This window comes from Gnatocerus cornutus, unplaced genomic scaffold, assembly GCF_029298725.1.
Source record: "Gnatocerus cornutus isolate USDA-ARS CGAHR unplaced genomic scaffold, icGnaCorn1.1 ctg00000074.1, whole genome shotgun sequence".
Classification (NCBI taxonomy): Eukaryota; Metazoa; Arthropoda; class Insecta; order Coleoptera; family Tenebrionidae; genus Gnatocerus; species Gnatocerus cornutus.
In genome coordinates this window covers 442,464-456,736 of record NW_028275418.1, presented here as the reverse complement: position 1 = coordinate 456,736, position 14,273 = coordinate 442,464, and positions in this window count along the sequence as shown.

Below are 14,273 nucleotides of genomic sequence, written 5' to 3'. Positions count from 1 at the left end.
CGAATTCAAGCCAGAAAACAACGGAAATCGGCGAGAAATCGTCGTTTTGCATCGAAATATGCGGTTTTCTCTAAGAATTTTGACGATCTCGTGCAGAATTCTGCTGTTTTCTTGCAATTCAGCCGTTGAATCTTGGTAAAAAGTCATGATTTTGTAGATTTCGTGCTCTTCTTTGCGAATTCAAGATAGAAAACAACGAAAATCAGCGAGAAATCGTCGTTTTGCATCGAAATATGCGGTTTTCTCTAAGAATTTTGATGATTTCGTGCAGAATTCTGCTGTTTTCTTGCAATTCAGCCGTAGAATCTTGGTAAAAAGTCATGATTTTGTAGATTTCGTGCTCTTCTAGGCAAATTTAAGATAGAAAACAACGAAAATCGGCGAGAAATCGTTGTTTTGCATCGAAATATGCGGTTTTCTGTAAGAATTTTGATGATTTCGTGCAGAATTCTGCTGTTTTCTTGCAATTCAGCCGTTGAATCTAGGTAAAAAGTCATGATTTTGAGATTTCGTGCTCTTCTTGGCAAATTCAAGATAGAAAACAACGAAAATCGGCGAGAAATCGTTGTTTTGCATCGAAATATGCGGTTTTCTGTAAGAATTTTGATGATTTCGTGCAGAATTCTGTTGTTTTCTTGCAATTCAGCCGTTGAATCTAGGTAAAAAGTCATGATTTTGTAGATTTCGTGCTCTTCTTTGCGAATTCAAGCCAGAAAACAACGAAGATCGGCGAGAAATCGTCGTTTTGCATCAAAATATGCGGTTTTCTATAAGAATTTTGATGATTTCGTGCAGAATTCTGCTGTTTTCTTGCAATTCAGCCGTTGAATCTAGGTAAAAAGTCATGATTTTGTAGATTTCGTGCTCTTCTTGGCGAATTCATGATAGAAAACAACGAAAATCGGCGAAAAATCGTTGTTTTGCATCGAAATATGCGGTTTTCTGTAAGAATTTTGATGATTTCGTGCAGAATTCTGCTATTTTCTTGCAATTCAGCCGTTGAATCTAGGTAAAAAGTCATGATTTTGTAGATTTCGTGCTCTTCTTGGCAAATTCAAGATAGAAAACAACGAAAATCGGCGAGAAATCGTTGTTTTGCATCGAAATATGCAGTTTTCTCTAAGAATTTTGATGATTTCGTGCAGAATTCTGCTGTTTTCTTGCAATTCAGCCGTTGAATCTTGGTAAAAAGTCATGATTTTGTAGATTTCGTGCTCTTCTTTGCGAATTCAAGCCAGAAAACAACGAAAATCGGCGAGAAATCGTTGTTTTGCATCGAAATATGCGGTTTTCTGTAAGAATTTTGATGATTTCGTGCAGAATTCTGCTGTTTTCTTGCAATTCAGCCGTTGAATCTTGGTAAAAAGTCATGATTTTGTAGATTTCGTGCTCTTCTTTGCGAATTCAAGCCAGAAAACAACGAAAATCTGCGAGAAATCGTCGTTTTGCATCGAAATATGCGGTTTTCTGTAAGAATTTTGATGATTTCGTGCAGAATTCTGCTGTTTTCTTGCAATTCAGCCGTTGAATCTAGGTAAAAAGTCATGATTTTGTAGATTTCGTGCTCTTCTTGGCGAATTCAAGATAGAAAACAACGAAAATTGGCAAGAAATCGTTGTTTTGCATCGAAATATGCAGTTTTCTCTAAGAATTTTGATGATTTCGTGCAGAATTCTGCTGTTTTCTTGCAATTCAGCCGTAGAATCTTGGTAAAAAGTGATGATTTTGTAAATTTCGTGCTCTTCTTTGCGAATTCCAGCCAGAAAACAACGAAAATCGGCGAGAAATCGTTGTTTTGCATCGAAATATGCGGTTTTCTGTAAGAATTTTGATGATTTCGTGCAGAATTCTGCTGTTTTCTTGCAATTCAGCCGTTGAATCTTGGTAAAAAGTGATGATTTTGTAGATTTTGTGCTCTTCTTTGCGAATTCAAGCCAGAAAACAACGAAAATCGGCGAGAAATCGTCGTTTTGCATCGAAATATGCGGTTTTCTCTAAGAATTTTGACGATTTCGTGCAAAATTCTGCTGTTTTCTTGCAATTCAGCCGTTGAATCTTGGTAAAAAGTCATGATTTTGTAGATTTCGTGCTCTTCTTTGCGAATTCAAGATAGACAACAACGAAAATCAGCGAGAAATCGTCGTTTTGCATCAAAATATGCGGTTTTTTCTAAGAATTTTGATGATATCGTCCAGAATTCTGCTGTCTTCTTGCAATTCAGCCGTTGAATCTTGGTAAAAGTCATGATTTTGTAGATTTCGTTCTCTTCTTTGCGAATTCATGCCAGAAAACAACGAAAATCGACGAGAAATCGTCGTTTTGCATCGAAATATGCGGTTTTCTGTAAGAATTTTGATGATTTCGTGCAGAATTCTGCTGTTTTCTTGCAATTCAGCCGTTGAATCTTGGTAAAAAGTCATGATTTTGTAGATTTCGTGCTCTTCTTTGCGAATTCAAGCCAGAAAACAACGAAAATCGGCGAGAAATCGTCGTTTTGCATCGAAATATGCGGTTTTCTGTAAGAATTTTGATGATTTCGTGCAGAATTCTGCTGTTTTCTTGCAATTCAGCCGTAGAATCTTGGTAAAAAGTGATGATTTTGTAGATTTCGTGCTCTTCTTTGCGAATTCAAGCCAGAAAACAACGAAAATCGGCGAGAAATCGTTGTTTTGCATCGAAATATGCGGTTTTCTGTAAGAATTTTGATGATTTCGTGCAGAATTCTGCTGTTTTCTTGCAATTCAGCCGTTGAATCTTGGTAAAAAGTGATGATTTTGTAGATTTCGTGCTCTTCTTTGCGAATTCAAGCCAGAAAACAACGAAAATCGGCGAGAAATCGTCGTTTTACATCGAAATATGCGGTTTTCTCTGAGAATTTTGACGATTTCGTGCAGAATTCTGCTGTTTTCTTGCAATTCAGCCGTTGAATCTTGGTAAAAAGTCATGATTTTGTAGATTTCGTGCTCTTCTTTGCGAATTCAAGATAGAAAACAACGAAAATCAGCGAGAAATCGTCGTTTTGCATCGAAATATGCGGTTTTCTCTAAGAATTTTGATGATTTCGTGCAGAATTCTGCTGTTTTCTTGCAATTCAGCCGTTGAATCTTGGTAAAAAGTCATGATTTTGTAGATTTCGTGCTCTTCTTTGCGAATTCATGCCAGAAAACAACGAAAATCGACGAGAAATCGTCGTTTTGCATCGAAATATGCGGTTTTCTGTATGAATTTTGATGATTTCGTGCAGAATTCTGCTGTTTTCTTGCAATTCAGCCGTTGAATCTTGGTAAAAAGTCATGATTTTGTAGATTTCGTGCTCTTCTTTGCGAATTCAAGCCAGAAAACAACGAAAATCTGCGAGAAATCGTCGTTTTGCATCGAAATATGCGGTTTTCTGTAAGAATTTTGATGATTTCGTGCAGAATTCTGCTGTTTTCTTGCAATTCAGCCGTTGAATCTAGGTAAAAAGTCATGATTTCGTAGATTTCGTGCTCTTCTTGGCGAATTCAAGATAGAAAACAACGAAAATTGGCAAGAAATCGTTGTTTTGCATCGAAATATGCAGTTTTCTCTAAGAATTTTGATGATTTCGTGCAGAATTCTGCTGTTTTCTAGCAATTCAGCCGTAGAATCTTGGTAAAAAGTGATGATTTTGTAAATTTCGTGCTCTTCTTTGCGAATTCCAGCCAGAAAACAACGAAAATCGGCGAGAAATCGTTGTTTTGCATCGAAATATGCGGTTTTCTGAAGAATTTTGATGATTTCGTGCAGAATTCTGCTGTTTTCTTGCAATTCAGCCGTTGAATCTTGGTAAAAAGTGATGATTTTGTAGATTTCGTGCTCTTCTTTGCGAATTCAAGCCAGAAAACAACGAAAATCGGCGAGAAATCGTCGTTTTGCATCGAAATATGCGGTTTTCTCTAAGAATTTTGACGATTTCGTGCAGAATTCTGCTGTTTTCTTGCAATTCAGCCGTTGAATCTTGGTAAAAAGTCATGATTTTGTAGATTTCGTGCTCTTCTTTGCGAATTCAAGATAGACAACAACGAAAATCAGCGAGAAATCGTCGTTTTGCATCAAAATATGCGGTTTTTTCTAAGAATTTTGATGATATCGTGCAGAATTCTGCTGTCTTCTTGCAATTCAGCCGTTGAATCTTGGTAAAAGTCATGATTTTGTAGATTTCGTTCTCTTCTTTGCGAATTCATGCCAGAAAACAACGAAAATCGACGAAAAATCGTCGTTTTGCATCGAAATATGCGGTTTTCTGTAAGAATTTTGATGATTTCGTGCAGAATTCTGCTGTTTTCTTGCAATTCAGCCGTTGAATCTTGGTAAAAAGTCATGATTTTGTAGATTTCGTGCTCTTCTTTGCGAATTCAAGCCAGAAAACAACGAAAATCGGCGAGAAATCGTCGTTTTGCATCGAAATTTGCGGTTTTCTGTAAGAATTTTGATGATTTCGTGCAGAATTCTGCTGTTTTCTTGCAATTCAGCCGTTGAATCTAGGTAAAAAGTCATGATTTTGTAGATTTCGTGCTCTTCTTGGCAAATTCAAGATAGAAAACAACGAAAATCGGCGAGAAATCGTCGTTTTGCATCGAAATATGCGGTTTTCTGTAAGAATTTTGATGATTTCGTGCAGAATTCTGCTGTTTTCTTGCAATTCAGCCGTTGAATCAGGGTAAAAAGTCATGATTTTGTAGATTTCGTGCTCTTCTTTGCGAATTCAAGCCAGAAAACAACGAAAATCGGCGAGAAATCGTCGTTTTGCACCGAAATATGCGGTTTTCTGTAAGAATTTTGATGATTTCGTGCAGAATTCTGTTGTTTTCTTGCAATTCAGCCGTTGAATCTAGGTAAAAAGTCATGATTTTGTAGATTTCGTGCTCTTCTTTGCGAATTCAAGCCAGAAAACAACGAAGATCGGCGAGAAATCGTCGTTTTGCATCGAAATATGCGGTTTTCTATAAGAATTTTGATGATTTCGTGCAGAATTCTGCTGTTTTCTTGCAATTCAGCCGTTGAATCTAGGTAAAAAGTCATGATTTTGTAGATTTCGTGCTCTTCTTGGCGAATTCATGATAGAAAACAACGAAAATCGGCGAGAAATCGTTGTTTTGCATCGAAATATGCGGTTTTCTGCAAGAATTTTGATGATTTCGTGCAGAATTCTGCTATTTTCTTGCAATTCAGCCGTTGAATCTAGGTAAAAAGTCATGATTTTGTAGATTTCGTGCTCTTCTTGGCAAATTCAAGATAGAAAACAACGAAAATCGGCGAGAAATCGTTGTTTTGCATCGAAATATGCAGTTTTCTCTAAGAATTTTGATGATTTCGTGCAGAATTCTGCTGTTTTCTTGCAATTCAGCCGTTGAATCTTGGTAAAAAGTCATGATTTTGTAGATTTCGTGCTCTTCTTTGCGAATTCAAGATAGAAAACAACGAAAATCAGCGAGAAATCGTCGTTTTGCATCGAAATATGCGGTTTTCTCTAAGAATTTTGATGATTTCGTGCAGAATTCTGCTGTTTTCTTGCAAATTCAGCCGTTGAATCTTGGTAAAAAGTCATGATTTTGTAGATTTCGTGCTCTTCTTTGCAAATTCATGCCTGAAAACAACGAAAATCGGCGAGAAATCGTCGTTTTGCATCGAAATATGCGGTTTTTTGTAAGAATTTTGATGATTTCGTGCAGAATTCTGCTGTTTTCTTGCAATTCAGCCGTTGAATCTAGGTAAAAAGTCATGATTTTGTAGATTTCGTGCTCTTCTTTGCGAATTCAAGCCAGAAAACAATGAAGATCGGCGAGAAATCGTCGTTTTGCATCGAAATATGCGGTTTTCTATAAGAATTTTGATGATTTCGTGCAGAATTCTGCTGTTTTCTTGCAATTCAGCCGTTGAATCTAGGTAAAAAGTCATGATTTTGTAGATTTCGTGCTCTTCTTGGCGAATTCATGATAGAAAACAACGAAAATCGGCGAAAAATCGTTGTTTTGCATCGAAATATGCGGTTTTCTGTAAGAATTTTGATGATTTCGTGCAGAATTCTGCTATTTTCTTGCAATTCAACCGTTGAATCTAGGTAAAAAGTCATGATTTTGTAGATTTCGTGCTCTTCTTGGCAAATTCAAGATAGAAAACAACGAAAATCGGCGAGAAATCGTTGTTTTGCATCGAAATATGCAGTTTTCTCTAAGAATTTTGATGATTTCGTGCAGAATTCTGCTGTTTTCTTGCAATTCAGCTGTTGAATCTTGGTAAAAAGTCATGATTTTGTAGATTTCGTGCTCTTCTTTGCGAATTCAAGCCAGAAAACAACGAAAGTCGGCGAGAAATCGTCGTTTTGCATCGAAATATGCGGTTTTCTGTAAGAATTTTGATGATTTTGTGCAGAATTCTGCTGTTTTCTTACAATTCAGCCGTTGAATCTAGGTAAAAAGTCATGATTTTGTAGATTTCGTGCTCTTCTTGGCAAATTCAAGATAGAAAACAACGAAAATCGGCGAGAAATCGTTGTTTTGCATCGAAATATGCGGTTTTCTGTAAGAATTTTGATGATTTCGTGCAGAATTCTGCTGTTTTCTTGCAATTCAGCCGTTGAATCTAGGTAAAAAGTCATGATTTTGTAGATTTCGTGCTCTTCTTGGCAAATTCAAGATAAAAAACAACGAAAATCGGCGAGAAATCGTTGTTTTGCATCGAAATATGCAGTTTTCTCTAAGAATTTTGATGATTTCGTGCAGAATTCTGCTGTTTTCTTGCAATTCAGCCGTTGAATCTTGGTAAAAAGTCATGATTTTGTAGATTTCGTGCTCTTCTTTGCGAATTCAAGCCAGAAAACAACGAAAATCGGCGAGAAATCGTCGTTTTGCATCAAAATATGCGGTTTTCTGTAAGAATTTTGATGATTTCGTGCAGAATTCTGCTGTTTTCTTGCAATTCAGCCGTAGAATCTTGGTAAAAAGTGATGATTTTGTAGATTTCGTGCTCTTCTTTGCGAATTCAAGCCAGAAAACAACGAAAATCGGCGAGAAATCGTTGTTTTGAATCGAAATATGCGGTTTTCTGTAAGAATTTTGATGATTTCGTGCAGAATTCTGCTGTTTTCTTGCAATTCAGCCGTTGAATCTTGGTAAAAAGTAATGATTTTGTAGATTTCGTGCTCTTCTTTGCGAATTCAAGCCAGAAAACAACGAAAATCAGCGAGAAATCGTCGATTTGCATCGAAATATGCGGTTTTCTCTAAGAATTTTGATGATTTCGTGCAGAATTCTGCTGTTTTCTTGCAATTCAGCCGTTGAATCTTGGTAAAAAGTGATGATTTTGTAGATTTCGTGCTCTTCTTTGCGAATTCATGCCAGAAAACAACGAAAATCGACGAGAAATCGTCGTTTTGCATCGAAATATGCGGTTTTCTGTATGAATTTTGATGATTTCGTGCAGAATTCTGCTGTTTTCTTGCAATTCAGCCGTTGAATCTTGGTAAAAAGTCATGATTTTGTAGATTTCGTGCTCTTCTTTGCGAATTCAAGCCAGAAAACAACGAAAATCTGCGAGAAATCGTCGTTTTGCATCGAAATATGCGGTTTTCTGTAAGAATTTTGATGATTTCGTGCAGAATTCTGCTGTTTTCTTGCAATTCAGCCGTTGAATCTAGGTAAAAAGTCATGATTTTGTAGATTTCGTGCTCTTCTTGGCGAATTCAAGATAGAAAACAACGAAAATTGGCAAGAAATCGTTGTTTTGCATCGAAATATGCAGTTTTCTCTAAGAATTTTGATGATTTCGTGCAGAATTCTGCTGTTTTCTTGCAATTTAGCCGTAGAATCTTGGTAAAAAGTGATGATTTTGTAAATTTCGTGCTCTTCTTTGCGAATTCCAGCCAGAAAACAACGAAAATCGGCGAGAAATCGTTGTTTTGCATCGAAATATGCGGTTTTCTGTAAGAATTTTGATGATTTCGTGCAGAATTCTGCTGTTTTCTTGCAATTCAGCCGTTGCATCTTGGTAAAAAGTGATGATTTTGTAGATTTCGTGCTCTTCTTTGCAAATTCAAGCCAGAAAACAACGAAAATCGGCGAGAAATCGTCGTTTTGCATCGAAATATGCGGTTTTCTCTAAGAATTTTGACGATTTCGTGCAGAATTCTGCTGTTTTCTTGCAATTCAGCCGTTGAATCTTGGTAAAAAGTCATGATTTTGTAGATTTCGTGCTCTTCTTTGCGAATTCAAGATAGACAACAACGAAAATCAGCGAGAAATCGTCGTTTTGCATCAAAATATGCGGTTTTTTCTAAGAATTTTGATGATATCGTGCAGAATTCTGCTGTCTTCTTGCAATTCAGCCGTTGAATCTTGGTAAAAGTCATGATTTTGTAGATTTCGTTCTCTTCTTTGCGAATTCATGCCAGAAAACAACGAAAATCGACGAGAAATCGTCGTTTTGCATCGAAATATGCGTTTTTCTGTAAGAATTTTGATGATTTCGTGCAGAATTCTGCTGTTTTCTTGCAATTCAGCCGTTTAATCTTGGTAAAAAGTCATGATTTTGTAGATTTCGTGCTCTTCTTTGCGAATTCAAGCCAGAAAACAACGAAAATCGGCGAGAAATCGTCGTTTTGCATCGAAATATGCGGTTTTCTGTAAGAATTTTGATGATTTCGTGCAGAATTCTGCTGTTTTCTTGCAATTCAGCCGTAGAATCTTGGTAAAAAGTGATGATTTTGTAGATTTCGTGCTCTTCTTTGCGAATTCAAGCCAGAAAACAACGAAAATCGGCGAGAAATCGTTGTTTTGCATCGAAATATGCGGTTTTCTGTAAGAATTTTGATGATTTCGTGCAGAATTCTGCTGTTTTCTTGCAATTCAGCCGTTGAATCTTGGTAAAAAGTGATGATTTTGTAGATTTCGTGCTCTTCTTTGCGAATTCAAGCCAGAAAACAACGAAAATCGGCGAGAAATCGTCGTTTTACATCGAAATATGCGGTTTTCTCTAAGAATTTTGACGATTTCGTGCAAAATTCTGCTGTTTTCTTGCAATTCAGCCGTTGAATCTTGGTAAAAAGTCATGATTTTGTAGATTTCGTGCTCTTCTTTGCGAATTCAAGATAGAAAACAACGAAAATCAGCGAGAAATCGTCGTTTTGCATCGAAATATGCGGTTTTCTCTAAGAATTTTGATGATTTCGTGCAGAATTCTGCTGTTTTCTTGCAATTCAGCCGTTGAATCTTGGTAAAAAGTCATGATTTTGTAGATTTCGTGCTCTTCTTTGCGAATTCATGCCAGAAAACAACGAAAATCGACGAGAAATCGTCGTTTTGCATCGAAATATGCGGTTTTCTGTATGAATTTTGATGATTTCGTGCAGAATTCTGCTGTTTTCTTGCAATTCAGCCGTTGAATCTTGGTAAAAAGTCATGATTTTGTAGATTTCGTGCTCTTCTTTGCGAATTCAAGCCAGAAAACAACGAAAATCTGCGAGAAATCGTCGTTTTGCATCGAAATATGCGGTTTTCTGTAAGAATTTTGATGATTTCGTGCAGAATTCTGCTGTTTTCTTGCAATTCAGCCGTTGAATCTAGGTAAAAAGTCATGATTTTGTAGATTTCGTGCTCTTCTTGGCGAATTCAAGATAGAAAACAACGAAAATTGGCAAGAAATCGTTGTTTTGCATCGAAATATGCAGTTTTCTCTAAGAATTTTGATGATTTCGTGCAGAATTCTGCTGTTTTCTTGCAATTCAGCCGTAGAATCTTGGTAAAAAGTGATGATTTTGTAAATTTCGTGCTCTTCTTTGCGAATTCCAGCCAGAAAACAACGAAAATCGGCGAGAAATCGTTGTTTTGCATCGAAATATGCGGTTTTCTGTAAGAATTTTGATGATTTCGTGCAGAATTCTGCTGTTTTCTTGCAATTCAGCCGTTGAATCTTGGTAAAAAGTGATGATTTTGTAGATTTCGTGCTCTTCTTTGCGAATTCAAGCCAGAAAACAACGAAAATCGGCGAGAAATCGTCGTTTTGCATCGAAATATGCGGTTTTCTCTAAGAATTTTGACGATTTCGTGCAGAATTCTGCTGTTTTCTTGCAATTCAGCCGTTGAATCTTGGTAAAAAGTCATGATTTTGTAGATCTCGTGCTCTTCTTTGCGAATTCAAGATAGACAACAACGAAAATCAGCGAGAAATCGTCGTTTTGCATCAAAATATGCGGTTTTTTCTAAGAATTTTGATGATATCGCGCAGAATTCTGCTGTCTTCTTGCAATTCAGCCGTTGAATCTTGGTAAAAGTCATGATTTTGTAGATTTCGTTCTCTTCTTTGCGAATTCATGCCAGAAAACAACGAAAATCGACGAAAAATCGTCGTTTTGCATCGAAATATGCGGTTTTCTGTAAGAATTTTGATGATTTCGTGCAGAATTCTGCTGTTTTCTTGCAATTCAGCCGTTGAATCTTGGTAAAAAGTCATGATTTTGTAGATTTCGTGCTCTTCTTTGCGAATTCAAGCCAGAAAACAACGAAAATCGGCGAGAAATCGTCGTTTTGCATCGAAATATGCGGTTTTCTGTAAGAATTTTGATGATTTCGTGCAGAATTCTGCTGTTTTCTTGCAATTCAGCCGTTGAATCTAGGTAAAAAGTCATGATTTTGTAGATTTCGTGCTCTTCTTGGCAAATTCAAGATAGAAAACAACGAAAATCGGCGAGAAATCGTTGTTTTGCATCGAAATATGCAGTTTTCTCTAAGAATTTTGATGATTTCGTGCAGAATTCTGCTGTTTTCTTGCAATTCAGACGTTGAATCTTGGTAAAAAGTCATGATTTTGTAGATTTCGTGCTCTTCTTTGCGAATTCAAGCCAGAAAACAACGAAAATCGGCAAGAAATCGTCGTTTTGCATCGAAATATGCGGTTTTCTGTAAGAATTTTGATGATTTCGTGCAGCATTCTGCTGTTTTCTTGCAATTCAGCCGTAGAATCTTGGTAAAAAGTGATGATTTTGTAGATTTCGTGCTCTTCTTTGCGAATTCAAGCCAGAAAACAACGAAAATCGGCGAGAAATCGTTGTTTTGCATCGAAATATGCGGTTTTCTGTAAGAATTTTGATGATTTCGTGCAGAATTCTGCTGTTTTCTTGCAATTCAGCCGTTGAATTTTGGTAAAAAGTCATGATTTTGTAGATTTCGTGCTCTTCTTTGCGAATTCAAGCCAGAAAACAACGAAAATCGGCGAGAAATCGTCGTTTTGCATCGAAAAATGCGGTTTTCTGTAAGAATTTTGATGATTTCGTGCAGAATTCTGCTGTTTTCTTGCAATTCAGCCGTTGAATCTTGGTAAAAAGTCATGATTTTGTAGATTTCGTGCTCTTCTTTGCGAATTCAAGCCAGAAAACAACGAAAATCGGCGAGAAATCGTCGTTTTGCATCGAAATATGCGGTTTTCTGTATGAATTTTGATGATTTCGTGCAGAATTCTGCTGTTTTCTTGCAATTCAGCCGTTGAATCTAGGTAAAAAGTCATGATTTTGTAGATTTCGTGCTCTTCTTGGCAAATTCAAGATAGAAAACAACGAAAATCGGCGAGAAATCGTTGTTTTGCATCGAAATATGCAGTTTTCTCTAAGAATTTTGATGATTTCGTGCAGAATTCTGCTGTTTTCTTGCAATTCAGCCGTTGAATCTTGGTAAAAAGTCATGATTTTGTAGATTTCGTGCTCTTCTTTGCGAATTCAAGATAAAAAACAACGAAAATCAGCGAGAAATCGTCGTTTTGCATCGAAATATGCGGTTTTCTCTAAGAATTTTGATCATTTCGTGCAGAATTCTGCTGTTTTCTTGCAATTCAGCCGTTGAATCTTGGTAAAAAGTCATGATTTCGTAGATTTCGTGCTCTTCTTTGCGAATTCATGCCAGAAAACAACGAAAATCGACGAGAAATCGTCGTTTTGCATCGAAATATGCGGTTTTCTGTAAGAATTTTGATGATTTCGTGCAGAATTCTGCTGTTTTTTTGCAATTCAGCCGTAGAATCTTGGTAAAAAGTGATGATTTTGTAGATTTCGTGCTCTTCTTTGCGAATTCAAGCCAGAAAACAACGAAAATCGGCGAGAAATCGTTGTTTTGCATCGAAATATGCGGTTTTCTGTAAGAATTTTGATGATTTCGTGCAGAATTCTGCTGTTTTCTTGCAATTCAGCCGTTGAATTTTGGTAAAAAGTCATGATTTTGTAGATTTCGTGCTCTTCTTTGCGAATTCAAGCCAGAAAACAACGAAAATCGGCGAGAAATCGTCGTTTTGCATCGAAAAATGCGGTTTTCTGTAAGAATTTTGATGATTTCGTGCAGAATTCTGCTGTTTTCTTGCAGTTCAGCCGTTGAATCTTGGTAAAAAGTCATGATTTTGTAGATTTCGTGCTCTTCTTTGCGAATTCAAGATAGAAAACAACGAAAATCAGCGAGAAATCGTCGTTTTGCATCGAAATATGCGGTTTTCTCTAAGAATTTTGATGATTTCGTGCAGAAATCTGCTGTTTTCTTGCAACTCAGCCGTTGAATCTTGGTAAAAAGTCATGATTTTGTAGATTTTGTGCTCTTCTTTGCAAATTCATGCCAGAAAACAACGAAGATCGGCGAGAAATCGTCGTTTTGCATCGAAATATGCGGTTTTCTCTAAGAATTTTGATGATATCGTGCAGAATTCTGCTGTCTTCTTGCAATTCAGCCGTTGAATCTTGGTAAAAGTCATGATTTTGTAGATTTCGTTCTCTTCTTTGCGAATTCATGCCAGAAACCAACGAAAATCGACGAGAAATCGTCGTTTTGCATCGAAATATGCGGTTTTCTGTAAGAATTTTGATGATTTCGTGCAGAATTCTGCTGTTTTCTTGCAATTCAGCCGTTGAATCTTGGTAAAAAGTCATGATTTTGTAGATTTCGTGCTCTTCTTTGCGAATTCAAGCCAGAAAACAACGAAAATCGGCGAGAAATCGTCGTTTTGCATCGAAATATGCGGTTTTCTGTAAGAATTTTGATGATTTCGTGCAAAATTCTGCTGTTTTCTTGCATTTCAGCCGTTGAATCTAGGTAAAAAGTCATGATTTTGTAGATTTCGTGCTCTTCTTGGCAAATTCAAGATAGAAAACAACGAAAATCGGCGAGAAATCGTTGTTTTGCATCGAAATATGCAGTTTTCTCTAAGAATTTTGATGATTTCGTGCAGAATTCTGCTGTTTTCTTGCAATTCAGACGTTGAATCTTGGTAAAAAGTCATGATTTTGTAGATTTCGTGCTCTTCTTTGCGAATTCAAGCCAGAAAACAACGAAAATCGGCGAGAAATCGTCGTTTTGCATCGAAATATGCGGTTTTCTGTAAGAATTTTGATGATTTCGTGCAGCATTCTGCTGTTTTCTTGCAATTCAGCCGTAGAATCTTGGTAAAAAGTGATGATTTTGTAGATTTCGTGCTCTTCTTTGCGAATTCAAGCCAGAAAACAAGGAAAATCGGCGAGAAATCGTTGTTTTGCATCGAAATATGCGGTTTTCTGTAAGAATTTTGATGATTTCGTGCAGAATTCTGCTGTTTTCTTGCAATTCAGCCGTTGAATTTTGGTAAAAAGTCATGATTTTGTAGATTTCGTGCTCTTCTTTGCGAATTCAAGCCAGAAAACAACGAAAATCGGCGAGAAATCGTCGTTTTGCATCGAAAAATGCGGTTTTCTCTAAGAATTTTGATGATTTCGTGCAGAATTCTGCTGTTTTCTTGCAACTCAGCCGTTGAATCTTGGTAAAAAGTCATGATTTTGTAGATTTTGTGCTCTTCTTTGCAAATTCATGCCAGAAAACAACGAAAATCGGCGAGAAATCGTCGTTTTGCATCGAAAAATGCGGTTTTCTGTAAGAATTTTGATGATTTCGTGCAGAATTCTGCTGTTTTCTTGCAATTCAGCCGTTGAATCTTGGTAAAAAGTGATGATTTTGTAGATTTCGTGCTCTTCCTTGCGAATTCATGCCAGAAAACAACGAAAATCGACGAGAAATCGTCGTTTTGCATCGAAATATGCGGTTTTCTCTAAGAATTTTGACGATTTCGTGCAGAATTCTGCTGTTTTCTTGCAATTCAGCCGTAGAATCTTGGTAAAAAGTGATGATTTTGTAGATTTCGTGCTCTTCTTTGCGAATTCAAGCCAGAAAACAACGAAAATCGGCGAGAAATCGTTGTTTTGCATCGAAATATGCGGTTTTCTGTAAGAATTTTGATGATTTCGTGCAGAATTCTGC